A 20,876-nucleotide genomic window follows, 5' to 3' on the forward strand; every position below is an offset into this window, starting at 1 on the left:
TCCCCCCCGCGGTCTAGCCCGGCTGTCCGCGAGTGGGGGGCAGGCAGGGGTGAGTTACTGCGCTGGATGCCCCAGCGCTGCCTGCCTGCCCGCCCTGGGGGCGGACATCTAGCCCCCACCCAGCGCCTCACCGGAGAGCGCCGTGCGGGCAGGGCAGCCCCCGCCTCCACCCCAGCCCGGAGCGAGGCGCCCCGAGGCAGGGCAAGGAGGAGCCGGCTCGCTCCGGCAGCGGGTGTCTAGTCACCTGCCCAGGCTCCTCCCCTCTCTCGGACCGGGTGGGGTGGGGTGGTGGGGTGGGGAAGCCAGCGCCGCGCTCCCTGCTGAGCAGCCCCCTCAGCTCCGTGCCTGGCCGGGGAGCCATGGGGTCCCTTCAGGAGTTACCGTGCGAGCCGCCTGCCCTGCCCTGCCCTGCCCCCGCTCCCCGTCTCCTGCGCTGGTCACCCGCGCTGATTAATTAATCATGATGGGGCTGCTGCTGCTCGTGCATTTATCTGGAGCCGACCGTACCACCGGCTCCAGCCTCCGCACAGTGGGGTGAAGAGAGCGCGCGCGGCTGCCTGCCTGCCTGACCCCAGAGCTTGCTGCCAGCCCCGAAGCCGAAGAAGCGCCGCTCTGCTCTCTATGGCTTCGGAGGAGGAGGTAATGAGAGTAAGGACCTGCCGTAGAAGCCGGGGACTGGCTTATTCCCTGGCTCCTGGTTCCCGCAGAGTCCAGGAGCCAAGGCTGGGTTGGGGGGGGGGGGGGGGGGGGCAGGTTAAACGTGTGCATGAGTTACTGCCGCTTGTGTTGTTAGATTTCACTTGGTGGCCGAGGAAGAGAAGTAAAGAGACACAAGTAACCTGGTGTGTCAGCTTGATGGCCCTGATCCTTTCACTAGTTAAACATTGGCTCTCCTCGCTTAACTCTGCGCGATTCATTTGGACTTTCACAGCTGACGCTGTCGAAAACATTGTTACCTAAATCCCGGACTTCCAGGTCACTTGAAAATATATGAAATATTAAACACAGCCAGTGCAGTAGCTTCATAGTGCCCTGGTTACACCTGAGTAATGAAGACTTGCTAATTAACTTATATACAAGGAAATTAACTGGGGGGGGGAGGGAAGGGGAGAGAAGGAAGAACCACACCCCATTGCACCCGCTCCATCGAGATTTGTGCCTGAATCTAGAGAACAGCTATAAATCATGTAAAGTGCTTGCCTTCGATTATGCTTGTGAGATCTGTGGAATTATGAATCTAAGTGCTGAATTTAAATTTTCCACTAGGAAAAGACAGATACCATTTAAACTCAGGTCAGATTCAAAGTACCTCATTTCATTTAAAGCTAAACTGCAGTTATTCATTGTAATTCAGAAGAGAGCACTCTTGTCTTGTTCTGCTACAAATACAGGTAATCCTTTGAGTCCGTAATATTGAGTAAATTGTTGTACTGTTAAATTTTTCAGAGTCTCGAAAGTGGGTGACTAAGGATTATGTTTTAGACTTAAATGCATCCTTTAATTTTGCCACCTGTCAATGGTTTTAGATAAAATGAGAATCATGGGGCTATGTTAAATTTCCCTCTCAATGCTGGAGAGTAGGTATGCAAAATCAAGTTCTCTAATCTATATTATGGCTGAAAACTTGACTGGAAAGGTTGCAACTCCCAGTAAAATGATTGACTTTCTCTTTGTCCCTTTAAAAAAACCCCCAAAATGATGCCAAATGTATATAGGCTGCTTTGAGCCTCTGAATCACCCTTCTTAAATTGTAGTAAACTCCATTCTCTGTAGCTTTGACTACTTTTTCTAGTAAAACACTTTAAAATAGTTTTTTGGTGCATGAGAATGAAATGAGATTAATCTTTTAACTTTTTTTCCCAAAAGGATTGAATGGGACATCATAGGAATGCTTATTAGTATATCTGATATTGATTCACTAATTGGGCAATTTGATTTTAGACTGATATAGTTCTAGAAAATCATTTTTCATGTTTGTAGTAGTTTTAAGATAAAATCTAAATTTTTATCTTGTGACATCAGTTATGCTGCCTATATTTTATTAGTCATAGTTGCAGATTTAAACAGAGGGCTTGTGTCAGTACATATGCCAATAGTATTTATATTGTGTTAATATTGGCAATCTATACTATTTATAATAACTGATTCCTATATTTAAATCTTATGGCAGGAAACAGTAAAAGTAGCAAATACTGCAAAAGTTTTGTTCTTCCAATTTTGCAAAAATACTAATGTCCATACTAAAAAGACAAATTAAGTTGTTTTTCCAAGTTAAGATTTTAAAGTGCTTAATCTTGGTTTATTTGCATCATAATGATTGAAGAAAATGAGGGGGGCTATTGTTATAATAGCAATAGTGTATCTGGTTTGAACTTTTGTAACTTGTAGGTTTAATGAAAAGAGATTATTTTAAATTAGTGAGAGAGAAGCTGCTATTAAAATATTTGATAAGCCCAGGTACATCAGAAGTAACAAATAATCAGAAGTGATCTAACTATTAGACACACCTGGTCTTAAAAACAAAAATGGTTGCACTAATTGTCTGATCAGTATTCATCACTACAACTATAGCATGAAGAAGCCAAAAACAAAAAAGCAAGATATATAAAAAGGACAAAATATAAGCAAAGTATTGAGGAGAAAAATATTTGTGAGCTGTGGTCTTTCTGTCAATCCTAGTCATTCATGGATTGACACAGCACAGCAGATAGTTCATCAAATATACAGCTGTGCATATGAATTTATAATGAGTATTTTTTTATATTTGTCAATAAAAGGTGGGGATCAAGTATAGATGCGTCTGAAAAAAGGAAGCTAGAGATCAAAACACTGAACAATGTGGTCTTTGTTGGCTTGAACATCTGCAGTGGCAATTGGAGGGCAGTTTTTCTTTAAAAATAGTGTTTGCCAAATGATTCTGCTATCATTATCGATGACATGCTCAGAACTGTCACTAGTATTGGAACATCCAAGGTGTTCAGAGTGTACAATGAATGGCGATCAATTCAGAGAATAACAGTTTGGTTGGGGCTGGGTTAGCATCACAGTTAACTTTTTAGTTTTAGGTATACCAAAATGTCTTCCTTATGCATTGACTTTTTAAAACAATATTTGGCAATAATATTTTTTCACTGATCTGGAAGCTGATTGAATTTGGATGGTGAGCCATGAACCTGTATAGTTTGATAAGAGAAAGTAGTGTTCTACATGCTCTGTAGTAGCCTCAGATGGCAGGGATGTGATGTTCCTTTTATTAGTTCGCTTGCTGTCACTCTGGCTGGTGTTCTGCCTGAATACATTGCTGCACTTGGCATGGAAGCTCTGAAGAAGGAAGATGATGATATGGCCAACATCTCAGTTTGAGATGAGTGTCTGTATAAGGCTGAAGTAGAAAATATGTTTGGCCACTGAAGCCTGGATCAAATTATGTTGGAAATCATTTGATTCCATTTTAATCAGAATGGGAAATCATTGGTTAATCAGCAGCAAGGAAGGAATGTGCACATACTGTTGTCATGCTCTGTCTCTCACTAAATTGACACCATTGGCTGATGCAGTGAATCTAGCGCTTAGTGACTTGCGTAAGTGACTGTCCCATTTGGTTTTCAAGTGCTGCAACAGGTTGAGTGTTACTTTTCTTAAAAATGTAGTGCTCCATGCCTCTTGGTGACACCCGTTTAAAAGGAGCGGAGCAGGGCAGAGTTGGCTGACTTCAACATTGCTCAATGTGCTGTAAATGACCTATTTCACTATTTGACAACTGGTCCGTATATGTGATAATGTGAGCATGCTCCCCATACTGTCTCTTATAGCTTGTTTCTCAGTCGCATGTTTGGCATCATAAAACTGTTTAACAGAATGTTTGGAGATACCCAAGTAATATCCCTCTGGTATCATCTGCAGCCATACATTTTATGAATGGTTTCTATGAAATTTTTAGATGGCAGCATAAGTCTAGGGAGTGCAGTGCTGACAGCATAGGCCTGTATGAATGAGCAATTCATTATCTAGTTGCTATTCTTGTTATATACATTGTCATTTTTCTTGAACCTGTCACTTCAACTTGTGCTCCGAAAGGTGGTGCTTTTGGTTCAAAACAAGTTGTTCATTTCAGCAAAACTGGGGGGAGTTCCATAGTCTGAGAGTGGAATTATGGGGACAGTCAATTTCAGGCTAGCAGTGGATGGCAGTAACTTAGGGAAATAAAACCACAATGAGAACCGGAAGGCACAGACAAAGACAGGAAATCATTAACTTGTAGTAGTTCTGTAGCTGGTGAGACATAATGGTGGAATGATGCCTCTTCTACAGGCTCATAAGAAAGTCAATATCATACCAGGCCATCAGTCTTTTGGGTAAAATTCCCAGTCTCTGCTTGAATCTCTTGATTTTGAAGAAAAGAGTAAGTTAGCATGGAAGAAGGCTATAAAGATAGCTTTGAATATATAAAGTGATGTGAACCAATCACTAGGGGTTAAAGCTTGGCATTGATCTTTTCCTAAACATCATGGGTTGTTAATAGTCATCCAGGTTTAGGATTTGGTCTCCAGAAAAAAGCATAACTCCAAGTCTTTGGGGTTGTGGGTTGGTGTATTTTTGTGGGGAGAGATGTAGGGTAGAGTGGTGGTGAAGATCACATGCCAAGCATGTCATATAAACTACTGCTGATGGCACTAGAGCCACCACAAGCTCCCTAATAACTGGTTGCCTGTGCCTGAGTCTGTGCCTCTGCTGAGCACCCAGCATGACCTATGGCCAAAAGGAAAGGAAGCTCAGTAGTATGAAAGCCAATGTTGTCTAGTGGACTAATCAAAGGACTGAGAGCAAGGGACTAATAATAGCTCAGGCACTGAATCTATCTGTGGCCTTTGTCAAGTCACATAAGCCAAATATTTCAAACTTGGGTACCTAAAGTTAGGCATCCAAAGACAGAGGTGGAACTTCCTAAGCTCTTCTCTTCTCCTCTCTACAATGTTTTTCTGGCACATTCACTAGCCATCCTAGAGCTGGCTGGAAAATACGTTTTGTTACCAGGAAAAAAAATTGATGAAAATTTTACTTTTAATCAAGATTTTGCTTCAGAAGTTTTCATGTTGTAATTGAGAACCCCAGAACAGTTTGTTCATTGTTGGCCAAAACTTAATTGAAAGCAAATTTCCAAGTCAATGAAAAAGCCATTTTTCATTTAAAAAAAATTTGGAATGAAAATTTTTAACCTTTTCTAATCAGTCACTCTTATTCCCTTTGTTCTTTTGCCTCCATCACACTACAACCTAATGTGTGGCCCGGAAGCTGCAATGAGAAGCAGGGACACCAACCTGCAGTCTTCATCAATGATTACCTGTGTGTGCTCATAGGCAAACCATTTGCAGAGTGTCCAGCTGTGACTGCAAAAGCCCTGCTGTAGACTCATTTATTTCATTTGGGAACTGGTATAAGCTATACCTGTGAAAGAACTTTTTGCTGGTATACGCTATGCTCCCACTATGATGGTTTGCCAGCATGGCTATAATAGCAAGCCCTTTCCAGTGTAGATAAGTCCTTCAGGAAACAGGCATAAGCTTTACCTGCACAAGCACATTCTATTGGTATGAGCTGTGCCCACAGTAGGGATGCTTTACTGGTATAGCGGTACCAGCAAAGCCTTCCTTGTGAAGACAGTACCTCTGTGTGGGAGAGGATTGTCATGAAGAGGGTGCTTCTTGGGAGACTTCCTGGTGGCAGGAGGACAACTTGACTTCTCATGTCAGAGGTGGGGTGGTCCTTTGAAGTGCATATGTGCTCACCCATCCTTTATCAGTTTTACCAGCTCAGCTGGCCAGTGGCTATTTCAGGTGACAATTCTCCTAGGGCTGACAAAAACCATGAAACTATTTTTTTTTAAACTGACTGGATAGGCCCTGAAAACGAAGTAGTTGAGCTTCTAGCAAAACCAGTCAGTCTGTCATTAAAATCTGCTACCATAGGGGATACTCTATGGGGAGCTCAGGGAAATTACAGCCCAGTAAGCCTTATATCTGTACCTGGTAATTTGGCTGAAACAATAATTAAAAATAGAATGCTACTTAGAAAATCATGATATGATAGTACTTAACAAGCATTGCTTCAGCAAAAGAAAATTGTGCTTCAGTAATCTGTCAATTCTTTGACCAGGTCAGTAAAATAGTGGATTGAAAAAGAACCAGTTTACATTTGTTTGGACTTTTTTAAAAGCCCTTTGACAAAGTCCATTATGAGATGCTAAAATTAAGTAGAATCATAGGACTGGAAGGGACCTTGAGAGTAGTCATTGTGAGGCAGAGATAAAATGTTATCATGGATCACAAACTGATAAAAGAAAAAAACAAAAAATAGGAATAAGAGGTCCTTTTTCATCATGGTAAAGGTAAATGGTGGAATGCTTACAAGATTCTGTACCAGGATTGGTTGTCTTGTCCAATATATTTATTAGTGATTTGTGGAAGGAGGTAAACAGTGAGATGGCAAAGTTTACATATAACACACAATCATTCTCTTTACACCAGAACAACGATGCATGCAATGAAACTGAAAGGGCAAAATCAGAACTATAAAAGCAAATGATAATTCATGCAATGCACTACTAATATATGAAATGTATTGCCACAAGGAGTCACTGTGTATGTCTACACTGTAATAAAAGACCCATGGCTGGTTTGGGTCAGCTGACTTGGGCCAGCGGGGCTCAGACTGCGGTGCTATAAAATTTCAGCATAGACATTTGGATGTGGACTAGAGCCCGGGCTCTGGGACCGTCCTCCCTTTTGGCGGGGGGGTCTCAGAGCCCAGTCTCCAGCCCAAGCCTGAACCTCTATGCTGCAATTTTGTATCCCCACAGTCAGAGCCCAGTGAGCAGAGTCAGTTGACCTGGGCTCTAAGAGTCAATGCCATGGGTTTATTTATCACAGTGCAGAAGTACCCACTGAGGTCAAGGGCTTAACAGGAGCCCCCCCACCCATCCCCGACCACCTCCCCTGCACACCCCGAGCTGGCTGTGAGATGTGCAGCCGGCTCACTTCCGAACTGTGCCACGGGCACACTTCCACACACTTGTGCTCCACACACTCCATTTCCTCGCCCTCATGTCCCGCCCTGACACCAAGTGGTGGGACCTCTTACCACCTGTTGAGGGCGAGACCCTGGTGAGCCAGCCTGTATTCCACCTTGGTTCCACAGCTGGCCGGGGATATTAGCTGGTGGCTTCACGGCTCCATGAGCACGGGCATGTACCTGGGGGGGTGAACCACGCTGTCCTGAAGCCTGTCCCTTTTGCATCATGAGGAAGACCCTGGCACACACCTACCTGGAGTGCACCAGGTTGCAGCCCCTATTCCAGCTTCTCCAGAACCTCCTCCTGAGGTTCTGGCTGCACTTCTCCCCACACCTCCTGATCTTTGCACACCCCATCGATGGCCCCACAAAGTCATGGGACCGCCTCGTCGTCATCCTCCTCGCCTTGGCCAAGGCGGCCATCTACAACACCAGGGAGAGGAGGTTGGCCAAGGATGTGCTCTGCGACTGGGTCATCCTTCCATTCCTCTGTCTGCTCACGTCTCCGAGTAGAGTTCCTCTGGGCTGCATCCACTGACTCCTTGGCCACCTTTGAGGAGCAGTGGGTGCTGTCCAAGGTCCTCTGCTTGGTGTCCACTTCAGGTTCACTCTGTTTCACCCTTTGACCTTCACACCCATCCCTGTCTTTTCATTTGTTGTCCCCCATAATTAATTGAGTCCAGGTTCAGTGGCTCCTCCCCTCAGGTTGAGGGAGGAGTTTTCAGCACCATACCCTAGAGCTCAAATAGTACAACTCCAGCCACATCCTTTCTCTGGAAGGGATGCCTTTAACAAGTCCTAGGTGGGGCCTTGATTGGCTCCAGGTATGTTAATTAACCTGGAGTAACCCCTGCTCAGCTACCAGGGGAAAAGGGACTTGCTGAGCCTGGGGCTGATATATTGGCCTTCTAGAGCTCTTCTGTGACAGGGTCAGACCAGATGGCTACTGAACATATGTACTTCATATTTATGAAATATATATGTTCAAGTGATACATAAGAGTTGGGATCACTAATAGAAAACTGTAAGTGCTATAAAGGCTTGGATAAATGGAACTGACATAAAAATATCCATGCATTTAACATTTGTTTCAGACTTAATATTTTCAGTGTAGTTTCTGAATTTGGTTACTGCATTGACTAGTTATGTTAGGGCATTGATCTTATTTTAGTTCACATTGGCATCATAATGAGGTTTGTAAAGACTTGTCCTGGTATTGATTTGTTTCATCTTGACATTGTAACATGATCTCCATGGAATTGCACTGTTATAATTTTGCTAGTGGCTTTACAATTAAAATTGGAATGCAAACATCCAGAAAACAAGACAAAAGCCCTGTGTAAATGACACATTAAAAATCAGCACAAGATGAAAATATTCTTATCGTAAGTAATAGTAACTTACTCTTACACACACACACAACATTTCCCTTGTTTAGATGATTAAATGTGAACATATGGAAATAGACCCTTAGATCAGCACATTGCCCTTTGAGGGGACTGTAGCAGAGCTCTCCTGGCTTAGGGAAAAAACATCTTTTCCCTCATTCTACAGACAACACAATAGTAGTGTGGGGTGTGCACGCACACATGGCCACATCGTGTTCCTGAGTATAACTTGATCCCAGTCTGGCCTGTACAGTATGTGTAATGTGGGAAAGTTAATGTTACTTGTATGAAATAAAATGTATGATCTAAACACTACGTCTGTATAGCTTTTTATGTATGTAATTTCCATTTTCCTTTTTAAAGTGGGGGAGAAACCCTACTCAGACTTAATGTTTAGAGTGGAGAGTTTGAAATGTATAGGTCTTTGATGTGAATGGATTGTGGGAGGGAGGAGCTAAAGAGTCCGATCTGAGGTGTGCGTGAACTCCACAATGTATGTGTGTGTGTGTGCGCGCGCGTGTGTGTGTGTGTTTGTGCATGCAAAGATGACAAAGGTCACATTAGCGCTCTTTGATACAGTTGTGTGCAGGTGCCTGTCTTTTTTTACCATGTTGGAACTGCCTAAAGGCTCAGGTAGTTTACTTTGGCTCCAGATGGCCACAAGAGACTGAAAATGCCAATGACTGGTGTGGTGTGCACACCCCTGTTCTTTTGGCCGTGCTTGTTTTATCTGTTATGCCAGTAGCAGAGAACAAGAATGGCATCTGAGTACCGACATTGGCACTGCACCCTAGGAGGATGGCCTGTGTGCTGTGATGATAAACTCCATGTGCTGGTTAAGCTGGTTTTAGGGCCAGATTGCTGTGTGCCAAGGAAATCTGTTTTGATATCTTGACTATTGCTTGGCTGGAGACAGCTGTCTGCGAGGTTAGTTTTATCAAGCCAGCAATGTATCTGTTTCCAAATATACAGCTCTCCCTTCCCAGTGGAGAGAGAGGAGGAACTTATTGCTAAAATGGAAGCTTAACATTTTGCAGAATCTTGCAAAATGCAAAGAAATCTTAAATTAATGGGATCCACAGTTTTCTAACATCCATGATTTTTTTTTTTTTCCTTCCACCGGGTGTGAGGACATGGATGTCTGATAGATGGTCTTTTATATACTTGAGGGTTGTAATTTGGTATTGTATTTCTCAGTCTGTGTAATCTCTTCATGAATATATTGTAATGCTGCCCAAGGCCCATCAAGTCTCAATTCACACCCTTTAGGGTACCCATACATGAGGGACCTTATAGAAAAGAATAAAGGGCTTTCTCTGTATGGCAGTCAGGCCCTCCTTTAGAAGCCAGAGTTGTGCAGAATTTCAGGAGAATGACTGAGAGGTTGTCAGCTGCAACAAACAGCTATGAACTGAAACACTGCATGATATAACAACACAATTTCAGGTTTTGATCTTTTTCTTGATTTTCCAAACCTGGATGCATCTTCTTATAGCCTGGTAAGAGTAAATGTCTTTGTTTTTATCTGCTTCTCTTCTCGCTTTCTTAAACAAACATCTTGTTCTGTAGTTATATTTGGGATCTGACTGTTAGCCTCTGTTCCCCTTTCCAGGGACACACCGATTCTCTACTCTTGGGGATTGAGTATGGTGGGCCATAAAGGTGGCATAAAATAAACCTTCCAGGCTAATAGTGTACAGAGACTGCCAGTAACGGGGAATGACCATGTGTTTTAATGAGACATTTGGGATCTCTCTGAGAATTGTCCCAGCTACCTGAGATCAGGAGCCCCTCTCTCTGCTGTGCAACTGGTCCGGCTAGGGAGGGAGAGCATGCAGTAGCTTCCTAACTGGAAGGGAGTAAATGGAGTGGAGAGCCATTGCTCTTTGCAAAAATGTTAGCAGATACCTACAAAGCATGGTCAGTAATGAATTTTGGATTATTTAACTTCTTTTTATTCCCTATCACCAAATTTAGCCAAAAAGGTATTATATGTGGATGGTCAGCCACTGGTTAACTTTGAAGGATGGGCAGGGTTTGTTTATCATCTTTGTTGTTCGTTTGGGATAAAAAAAAGTCTTAAGCTTTTTTCATCTTTGTGTGTTTGCTCTTTTTTTCCTTGGGGGGGGGGGAGATGTGATATCCCAAAGCACTTTACAAATTATAAAGAAAAATGGAAGCTGTGTAGATCATATTTAATAGCAAAACTAAAAAGTACAGTCAGTTTTTCAAACTTGAGTGCCTGAAATTTAAGGCAATCAGAATTCTCTGAGCAGAGCTGAAGAAATATTTACTCTCTCAGGCTGAGAGATTGGACTAGTTATGTTCCCTGTCATAATAACTTAGCATTTATATATAGCGCTTTCTGTGTTTGAAGAACTTTGCAAACATTAATAATCTTAACACCCTGTGATTATATAGATATTATATTTGTTTTGCAGATGGACAGTTTAAGGCCAATGATTTTTAGACCTGGGACCTTAAAGTTCTGCTTGGTGTCCTTCCCCACCCCCTCCCCCACCCCACTCCTTGCTCCCATTGGTAATGGGTTTTGTTGGTTTGCTCTGCCTTTTATGCTACCCTTATCCATGATATCTCCCACTCTAACGGAAACTGTCTTCCCTCTCTTCTACTGCCCCTGTTCTGTTTTCATCCTCATTTTGCAACCTTTGACATATTGAAGTCTAACTCTGCAAGGTAAAGGTCTATAGATTTACTTTATAAAAAAAAAAAAAAAAAAAAAAAACTATACAAAAAACAACACAAATTTGCATTTTGTTTGGCTCCCACCATACCATTCCCAACGTCAGGCTTATAATGGAAACTCATTTGCAACCTTTGATTCTGGTGTGGCTGCCATCTCTCTCTATCCAATATCCAGTGAAGCCAATGGAAAGATTCCATAGACTTCAATGAGACTACACTCGTGCTTAAATCTAAGCATGTGTTTATGTTCTTTCCTGGATCAGTCCAAAGTACTTGAACCTCTGCAGGGTTGACCTGAATTTGCATCCTATTTCCAGAATCCACAAAGGTGGAATAGAATAAAATAAATCTAAATCTAGTTACTTGATTTTTCTTGTAAATGTAAATGAATATATAGAATTCCATTTTTTACTCCTTTGGTTTTGCACCACATTATTAAATGCTGAGGCTTCCTTGGCACTAGTTTTGATAACCTGTGCATCACGGATACTTTCTGGCTGTAATTTTTTTCTCCCTGGAATACTATATGAATGAAGTATCTCTGCAATGTACAGTCTCCTGTGTTCTTCTAAGGATTTCTAAGTTCAGAAACTGATGTGTGCACTGGAGAATGAAGAAAAGGCTTATTATTTTCATACTCTACTGCATCCTCATGTGTAGCTCCAAGTTTCTGGATCTTAAAGTTAGACCCAGGTGTGTATACTGCAGAAAACAAGAAATTGAGTCAGGGTAACAGGCCAGAGGTCTGAGTTTTCATTGTGTTTCCAACCACCTTTTCATCAAATTATAGAAACTGAATATATCTATCTCAACCTTTGCTGGCTGTCTTCTCATGCGATCCTGTTCTATATGCTCTGAAATAATGATAGTTCCAACAACATGTCAGTGATATAAAAAGGAAATTTTCAAACTGTAGATTTCCTCCCAATCCCTCCCCCTCCTTTTTTTTTTTTTTTTTTTTTGCTTTGAGAAGATTACAGTTCTGTTTTTATAGAAGTGGCTGTAATGTGAGTCTTTGCTAGATGAAGAGCCAGGCATTTTAAATCTCATCAAAATATCAATAAAATCCAATTCTAATGACCAGGTATTCAAAAAAGAGTATTGCATTTTTTTTTTTTCATTCTTGCATGGTAATACACAGAGAAAATTGTGCTTTAATACTCTAAGGAATAGTTCTACTTTGCTTCTATAATGAAGCCGTTTCCTTTAATCAAGTGAAAGCCAATGGGGATACACAAACATCTAACGTGGTTTTATTTTGCCCACTGGGAGATATTTGGATTAGTGCTGGCTTGCACTAGAAGGAAATGCAGTAAAAGCAATTTTTACCCAAAAAACGAAGGAAAAATAGGGTGTTCTTCCCCAGTCAGTTAGTATATATTTATTCATTGTGTTAGATCATATTTTATATTACATTTTAGTGTCCAGATAATCTACTGACATTATAGTACCAAAAATACATTCTTCTAATCCACTTATTTGTACATACTGATTTTTTTTCCTATAGTGTGCATGAAAAATCAGAGACCGGGAATCCAAGCTCAGGAGTTCCTAGTGCCTGCTCTATCAACTTGTTTTGTGGTTTTATAGCGGGCCAAAGGGCCTTTTTCTTACCTGTAAAATGGGAATTATCAGTCTTCCCTACATCACAGGGATGTTGGAAGGATACATATATAAAACACTATTTAAGTTCTTAGAATGGTTATTTCTTTCAGAGATAATTTTCCTCTCTTTATAAAGTTTTCCACACACAAATCAATTCCATGCAAAAACCTATATGAAAAGAAGATTCTTTAGATTTCAAAGAATATAAAATAGTCAGGAAATGCCAGATTTAAGTTTGCCCACCCAACTCCTGGTGTGTTGGTGTTATGATGCAGTCTTTAATTTCACAGCTACATGCTATGTTTTCCCACTGGACTCCTGCCTCAGTTGTTGTGCATATATAATAATTACAATGAATGCTTGGCTCTTATATAGCACTCTTCATATGTAGATTTTAAAATGTTTTAGGAACTCCCACTTTACAGACAGGGGAAGCAAGTTGTGCAAGTTCCCTGTCTGGTCTCTAATCTGCCAAGTGAACAGACCCCAGGTATAGTGCCCTATTCACAATGAATGTGGCAGCTGTTCAGTACTTTTATCTTTATTGTAGTGGGTGGTCGTGGGACTCATTACTGCACAATCCTTGCTTTATTCACTATGCAGCCAGTGCACTGAAGTAATCAAGGGTCCTTTTGGAGGAAAGTATAGTACATGATCATGTACAGTGTATTAAGGCTGAATTATAATGCGTATGCATAATGAGAGAGAGTTAATGCAATGGGAGCTTCAGATTTTCAGCACCCAAAGAAATACATGTAAGAAGGCAACTTGGGATGGGCTGGAAGGAGTGTGGAGGGTAATATTGCATATGGATATTGTCTGAGTAGATTCTCCCAAAAGATTTGGATCTTCCTATTTAAAGTTTTATATATGAAATCCAGATTCAGAAAAAGAGGTGACTAAATAGTAAACTAATACTTTGTAATCCCTACATGGAAGATGCTATGGAAATACAAAGTGCTTTGCAAATGTTGATTAAATAAGGGTCGGAGAGGGGGGAAGAGAGAGATGTATCCTCTCCAACTTATAGATTGGGGGGAAAGGATAGCACTGTGATTGAAGGTGATCTGCATAGAAAAAATCTGGGCTTGTCCTTTTTGCTCCTGAGCAATTGATAAAGGTGGCCTGAGGGGTTATTTTGTTTGTTGGTTTTTATTTATTTTTTAAAATTTCTGCAAGATTATTTTACATTAGAAATTCAGGTCCTGTCGAGGCCGGATGACTGGATGTGATGACTGAAGAACAAGTGCAGTAGTGGTATCATTTTAGCAAGAGCATTGAAAGTTAGTTAATTGAAAGAAAAACTGTTTAAAACTGTTATGGTATGGGAGGTGGGGGAGAAGGGTTAAACATTTGTCTAGCTTCAGTAACTGATGCTGAATAAAAAGAAGTCTTTGTTATAAAGATTCAACAGCTGCATAGCTTGAACTAAGGTGTTAGAGCTCATAATAAACATGTTTTCAGTCTGCACTATGATCACCCAAGAAAAATCAAGGAAGACCAGACTTGACACTTCTGACTTTTCTCAAGTAAGAGAATGTGAAGAAGGCTCAGGATTTCTTCATAAATTGGGGGGGGGGGGGACGACAAAAAAGGGCAGAAGCCCAATTTAAAAAAAAACCAAACCAACCTTTACAGTCACCTTTAAATGACTTGACCAACTTCACACAGAAAGTTATGGCAGAACCAGAAATAGAAAAAAGATTTAAGAGCTCCCACTTTGTTCTTTAACTACAAAAACCATCCTTCCTCCCCTGTAAAATATTTGTTTAATTTTCTAGTTACATTTTTTGTGTGTTACATAGTGTAAATATTCATATTTGAGGGGAAAATGTTCAATGTAATAAATTAATCATAATATTGTATGTCTATTTTCAGTTGTATTGTTTTGACATTTTTCTAAGCCAAGTTTCTTTCTCTTTGTTTGCTGTTTTCCTGTTATTTATAGTTGCACCTTTTTTTCCAGCTCAACATTTTGGTTTACTTTACACATTGTCACAGCTTTTTTTTGTCCTTATGTCTTTAGTCTTTGGACACCTATTTGTGATCTGTTTTCTTTGCTTTTCTCTCTCTCTCTGCTTCAGTCGATTTCTTCTTTTGATCCCGTTGTCAACTTTCACCATCTTCCAATCTCCCAGCTTATATTTTATACAGGAAGTCAGTCTAGATGATCACAATAGACCTTTCTGGATTTATAATAATCTTTAGGCTCCTAAATACCTCAAAAAATCTGGTCCTTGGATTGCTTCCAGCTCCCTTCTTGCAGTTTAATTCCACCTGGGTTTTTCAACCGCATAAAGACAACTTTAAACACTGTAAAATCAATATGCTCCTACAGTATTTTGTTGAAAATACCACCGTAGTCTTTCCCACTCTTTTGTTAGACTTGCATGTGCACACAGTGAAGGCAAGCAAAGAAGGCAGTGTGTTGCCCATTTTCAGTAGCTTGCTGGATCTAGTGGGGAGGCAGTTGGGCCCAGATTTACAAAGGGACTTAGGTATTGCAACACAGACTTGAGTGTTGCAACACTTAACTTTTTAGGCACCTAGCTACTTGGTACAATCCACAAGCCCTGATTTAAGGGCCTAGGCTCCCTATACAACACATATTGGGGGGATGGGAAAGAGGTGCCTAAGAATGGGACCCACAAAAGCCAGTGTGTAGGAGGAGGAGGGGCCACAAAAACTAGCCAGTAGTAGATGCTGAGGATAGGGGTATGTCCTAACCCTCTTCCCCCTCCTCCCCCATCTCTTCCCTCTGTGAGTTAGGTGGAGGGAGGCCCCTATCTCCAGTTAGGATCCACAGCAGGGAAAGTCTCCTGGAATCAGGTTCCTAAGCCACTCCTTGCAAGAACTTGAGTGGTTGCAAAATGGCTAGGGGACCGGAAGAGGAGGAGAATTCACTTATAACCTTTAACCCCATGGTTAGGGCACTCAACCAGGATATGGGAGACCCTGGTTAAATTTCCCCTTCAGCCTGAGGAGAAAGGATTTGAACATGGGTGTCCTACCTCTCAGGTGAGTGGCCTGAGTACTGGGCTATAAGGTCATTCTCACTGTATCTGTCTGGCCCAGTGCATATGTAATTATTTATCCACAGTGGAAGAGCTTCAGCAGGAGAGATCAAGGGACACCCACATCAGAATATCCCAGAGCCAGTGATTAGGGCTGTCACCTGAGAAGTTGGAGAGCCATGTTCAGATAAGGTAGGCTGCTCTTTTCCCCCTGTTCTCTTCCGCAGCCATTTTATGTGGAGTTAGGCATGTTTTGAGAGTGTTTACCAGGCTGGGCCCCACACGCAGCCGAGATAAAACAGGAAACGGCTATCTTCACCTGATTTGAGGATCCCCTTGGGACTTGAGGGAAAGAGAGGTACCCAGGTGCCTAGTCTGACACATTGTGCCTGCCCAGTGGCAGCGGCAGAAACATAGGCACATAAGGGACTTCAGTAGTGAAAATTTAGGTGCCGAGGGACTTTAGGTGCCTCCAGAATTAGGTGCAACCAAACAGGAGTTTTGAGGATCTCAATCATGCCTAAAGTGGAGGTTAGATGTCTTTTTGTGGATCTGGGCCTACAGCTACTTCTTGTACAGATCACATGGTTTAATATTGGTTTTGGGAAACACTTGACAAAAGTAGAATTGGACATTTGGAAAAGCAGTGTAAAACTGTCAAAAGTGAGATTAATTATTTGGAATGCCTGATAGTACTGCCACCAGAATAGAACAAGACTTAAACATCTCTGCCTACATTTTCAAAAGTGATTAGTGATTTTTGGATGTTTAAGTTTTGGGGTGCCAATTACCACCTGAAAGGGGCCTGATTTGCTGAAGTACTGAGCACTAGCTCTCTGCAAATCGGGTCTCTTTAAGGATTCCCAACTTGAGACACCAAAATCATTAATATTTTTGAAAATGTAGTTCTACATAACAGTACGCTTTAAATCTTTGGTTTTAAATTGATATAGGACTTTTCTAACATGCTTTTGTAGACTTATTTAGTTACGTGTAAATAGCAAAAATTATTTTACTGTAATGTTGTACCAGTATTCTGCCTTTCACTGAAGTTGGGAAATGCTAATTGATTGCTTAGGCCCCTCTTTACATTTATAATTGAAGTGCAATCATTGCTAATTAATAAAGCACCTGATTCCATGAGGTACTTAAGCATGTGCACAATTTTAAGCATGTAAATAGGCCCATATAAATCAATGGAATTATTAATGTAATTAAATTTACACACTTCATGGAATTGATGCCAAAACTGTATTAAAATTTGATGCCTTTCCTATAAAGGGTTAGGTGGAAAATGTAAAACTGTGAGAAATAAAAGGATGGCACGTCAAATTAAAAAGAAGCCTAGTGGCAGAAAATCAGTATCTCCAAATCTTTTCAGGCTGGGAAGAATCTATCAGTGAATCTATTGGCTTTTAATTATTTTAGATGAAGTTTAGATTGTAGTATTAAAAAAGAGGCTTCCATGTTTGCAAATTTTGCTACATTTGGAGGAATAATGCAGTCACATTTTGTACAAAAGAACTTAGGTCAGTTAAGTATACAGGCTAAGAGCTGTCAGATGCAGTTAAATGCAGACTCCTTCATTTTTAATCTTTGACCCATAATATCTACTAAATGGAAGATATTAAGGCATACTGACCAGAAGAAGGATGCGAGGGCTTGGTAGAAAAATTCCTAATGTATTAAGCATGATTTCACTATTGCTGTATGATAGTGGAGGCATGGGGGGAGAAATGCCTAGAAGAATATGTTAGAAGTGATAGGTGGCTATTACGGTGGTAGCCAGGGCATCTCTACATGTGGATGCTCAGGAAAGTTGCACCAAATGAACAAAGTGTAAATTTACAGCTAATTAATTCCCTGTGTGGACTCGCTCACATTCAGAAGTAACATGACCGTAGTTCACTTTAGCTTAATTTACTTTACTTCTGATTAATGCACTTTAACTAATGCATTTCACACCTTCAGTGAATACAGCGTAACCTTCCTGAGTGTCCCTGTGTAGACATGCCCTCAAACCTTACGTAGCCAACTGCAATGCTAGAAACTGTGTACTATTGTGTGTTTTGGGTCGTTAGTTACTTTAGGTGTCAAGCCACTGAATTAAATTTACTGCTGATGCAGGAGGGGCAACTTAATGGAGCTGTACCCCCTTACACACAATGGGCCAAATTCATTTTTGGGCTAATTCCTTTGGAAGAGGTGAGGCGGAGAGAAAATCAAAAACAAGTGATTAGCCTTTCTGGTAGGTGGCGCTTTCTCCTCTGCTTCACAGCAAAGGGTACAGAACAGATCATCATCCATCTTTCTGGGTTACATTTTGGTATTTTAATAGTGTCTAGCTAAGACGAGTGATAAGAATTAACCCAGAATGTCTGCTAATATATGTTCCTATCCTGCTCTGAATAAAGTATACGCGCACTGAGCTTGATTCTCTTAGTCTGTAGCAATCCAGCTGCTTTATGCCATACCTGAGTAGAGGGCCTCTTGGTATGTCTGCACAGCAGGTGGGGGTGTAATTCTCAGCCCAGGTAGACCAACTCATGCAAGTGAGGCTTGAGCTAGCATGCTAAAAATAGCAGTGTGGATGTTGTGACTTGGGTGGCAGCTTGTATTCTCAAGCCCACCCAACCACCAAGGTCTGAATTCAGGTGGGTAGCCTGAATCTATGCTGGAGCAGCAATGTCCACACTGCTATTTTTAGTGAACTAGCTCCAGCTCCTCTAGCAGGAGTGTGTGTACCAGGTTTGGGAGGCTTGCAATCAGCTGAAGTGTAGACATTACCTGTTCTGTGCCAGCCACAGAGGGTAAAGGGCTCTGCATCTATCTCCTGACAGCCCCTAGCATGGAAGGAGTGACCAGAGCACACTGGGCATCTGTTTTCAGGTGCCCATGGCCGCCTTGTTTTCCCCATGTTTCTGTGCTCAGCATAGAAATGGAACAAGTGAGAATCAAGCATCTGTACTGAGTCAAACTTCCCTTCTCTGGGGCCTGGCTTTACTGGTAACTCAAATGAAAACACACATCCTAGGCTTGGCTGCTTCTTTGGAAAGAACCTTCTACCTAAAGGGCTACTCCCACCTACTCCGCGTTTATGGTGAGCTAATGAGTTACACCTTCCACTGAGTAATCAGGAATTAGCTAGCATTTTTATGGCGGGTTCCGTCACAGGATGGGTCAACAAAAGATCCTTGCCATCCTGTTTCAGAAAGACACAATATTTTATCATCAATATCAGTAAACTGGGCAGAATTTGATATTTTGTAAAATTTCAGCAGATAACATCAATATTTATATTAAGCAATTTTTATTTTTGATTTTTAAATTTTTACAGTTGCACAAAATTTTGGATTAAACTTTTTTCGATTTTTATCAAATTTTCAGTTGTAGGAAATTATAAAGGGTCACAATTATTTAATGACAATAGATGCTGAGATTCAAAAAGTTAGTTTTATAACTGTTAAAACACAAATTGTCAACATTACATGTCAAAATATACAAAGTATATATCAAATCAAACTCTGAGTTCTTAAGTAGCACTTTTTTCTTTTCCTATCTGTACATTTTGGTTATCAATGGAAATATCTTTTCGTCACTGTGTGTGTGTACAGCGAAATCTATGTTTACTGACATTTACCAATCCAATACTTCCACACCTATGTATGATGCTTGGTTTCTGAAATCAGTCTGAAGTCCTGCATCTGTAAATAGCCATAGTTAGGACCAGTTCAACAATCACAGAAGCAAAGCTGGGTCAGTCATCAACGATTCTTGGGTTAAACATGCTGGACAGGAGGCCAGGTGCTGTAGGAATGTAGTGATGATGGATTATCTCTTCCTGAGGCAGTACTAAACCAATGCCTTAGCAGGATGTTAGAAGTCAATATGCTGCTAAGGTGCTATCAGCACAGGTATTAAACTTACCGTATGTCTACACTGCGGGGTGAAGTTGATTTAATTTAAATCATCCTTCACCCACTGAGCTTCAGAAGTCGAAGGAGCATGGTCACATCATGCTCATTGCATTGGGCGATTGCGTCCCCACCAACTGCACTTGCGTCGACAATCAAAGCAGTGCATGACAGGTGGACAAGTTAGAGAGAGTGCAGCGGAGGGCAACCAAAATGATTAGGGGGCTGGAGCACAGGACTTATGAGGAGAGGCTGAGGGAACTGGGCTTGTTTAGTCTGCAAAAGAGAAGAATGAGGGGGATTTGATAGCAGCCTTTAACTACCTGAAAGGGGGTTCCAGGGAGGATGGGGCTAGGCTGTTCTTGGTGGTGGCAGATGACAGAACAAGGAGCAACGGTCTCAAGTTGCAGGGTGGGAGGTCTAGGTTGGACATTAGGCAAAAGTTTTTTACTAGGAGGGTGGTGAAGCACTGGAATGGGTTACCTAGGGAGGTGGTGGAATCTCCATACTTAGAGGTTTTTAAGCTGAGGCTTGACAAAGCCCTGGTTGGGATGATATAGCTGAGGTTAGTCCTGCTTTGAGCAGAGGGTTGGACTAGATGACCTCCTGAGGTCCCTTCCAACTCTAATATTCTATGATTCTATGATCTTTAGGAATTCTGGTCTGTTCAAAAAGATGCAGGTGGGCACTTTCTTTCCTGACCAAAAAATAAGTATTGGCGATGTTGAAATGCCAATAGTGACCTTGGGGGATCCTGCCTACCCTTTGCTCCCCTGGCTAATGAAGCCCTATACCAGACACCTGGACAGTGAGAAGGAGCAATTCAATAATAGGCTCGGCATATGCAGAATGGTGGTGGAATGTGCATTTGGACTTTTAAAGGTGCACTGGCACAGTTTGCTCACTAGGTTAGATCTCAGTGAAAGAAACATCCCAATAGTTATCTTGACCTGCTGTGTGCTCCATAATGTCTGTGAGACAAAGGGGAGAAGTTCACATTGAGTTGGGTTGTGGGGGCAAATAGGCTGGCCGCATATTTTGAGCAGCCAGTGCAATGCTCGGAGCCAACTGCGGAGTGCTGCACTCAGGGAAGCATTGAGAAACCATTTTTGCAATGAGATACAGTAATGTGCGTCACTTTTCTGTGCTGTGCCTTCCTTTCCAGTCCCCCACCCTTGCAG

The 20,876-nt window shown here is 41.6% G+C and overlaps 1 protein-coding gene across 4 annotated transcripts in view; it reads left to right on the forward strand.

Moving 5' to 3' along the window:
* Positions 1 to 289: 289 nt before the first annotated feature.
* Positions 290 to 20,876, forward strand: part of LOC137156172 (heparan sulfate glucosamine 3-O-sulfotransferase 1-like) — a 100,088-nt gene continuing 79,501 nt past the window's right edge. For 3 of the 4 annotated variants that reach the window (XR_010920682.1, XM_067552903.1, XM_067552902.1), the window contains exon 1: positions 290 to 639. The gene's annotated coding sequence lies outside the window, so the exon portion shown is untranslated. The remainder of the gene's footprint in view (positions 640 to 20,876) is intronic. The other variant, XM_067552904.1, reaches the window with a different exon arrangement.

This window comes from Emydura macquarii, unplaced genomic scaffold (genome assembly GCF_026122565.2).
Source record: "Emydura macquarii macquarii isolate MOO-44397 ecotype Brisbane River unplaced genomic scaffold, CSIRO-AGI_Emac_v2 contig_1390, whole genome shotgun sequence".
Classification (NCBI taxonomy): Eukaryota; Metazoa; Chordata; order Testudines; family Chelidae; genus Emydura; species Emydura macquarii.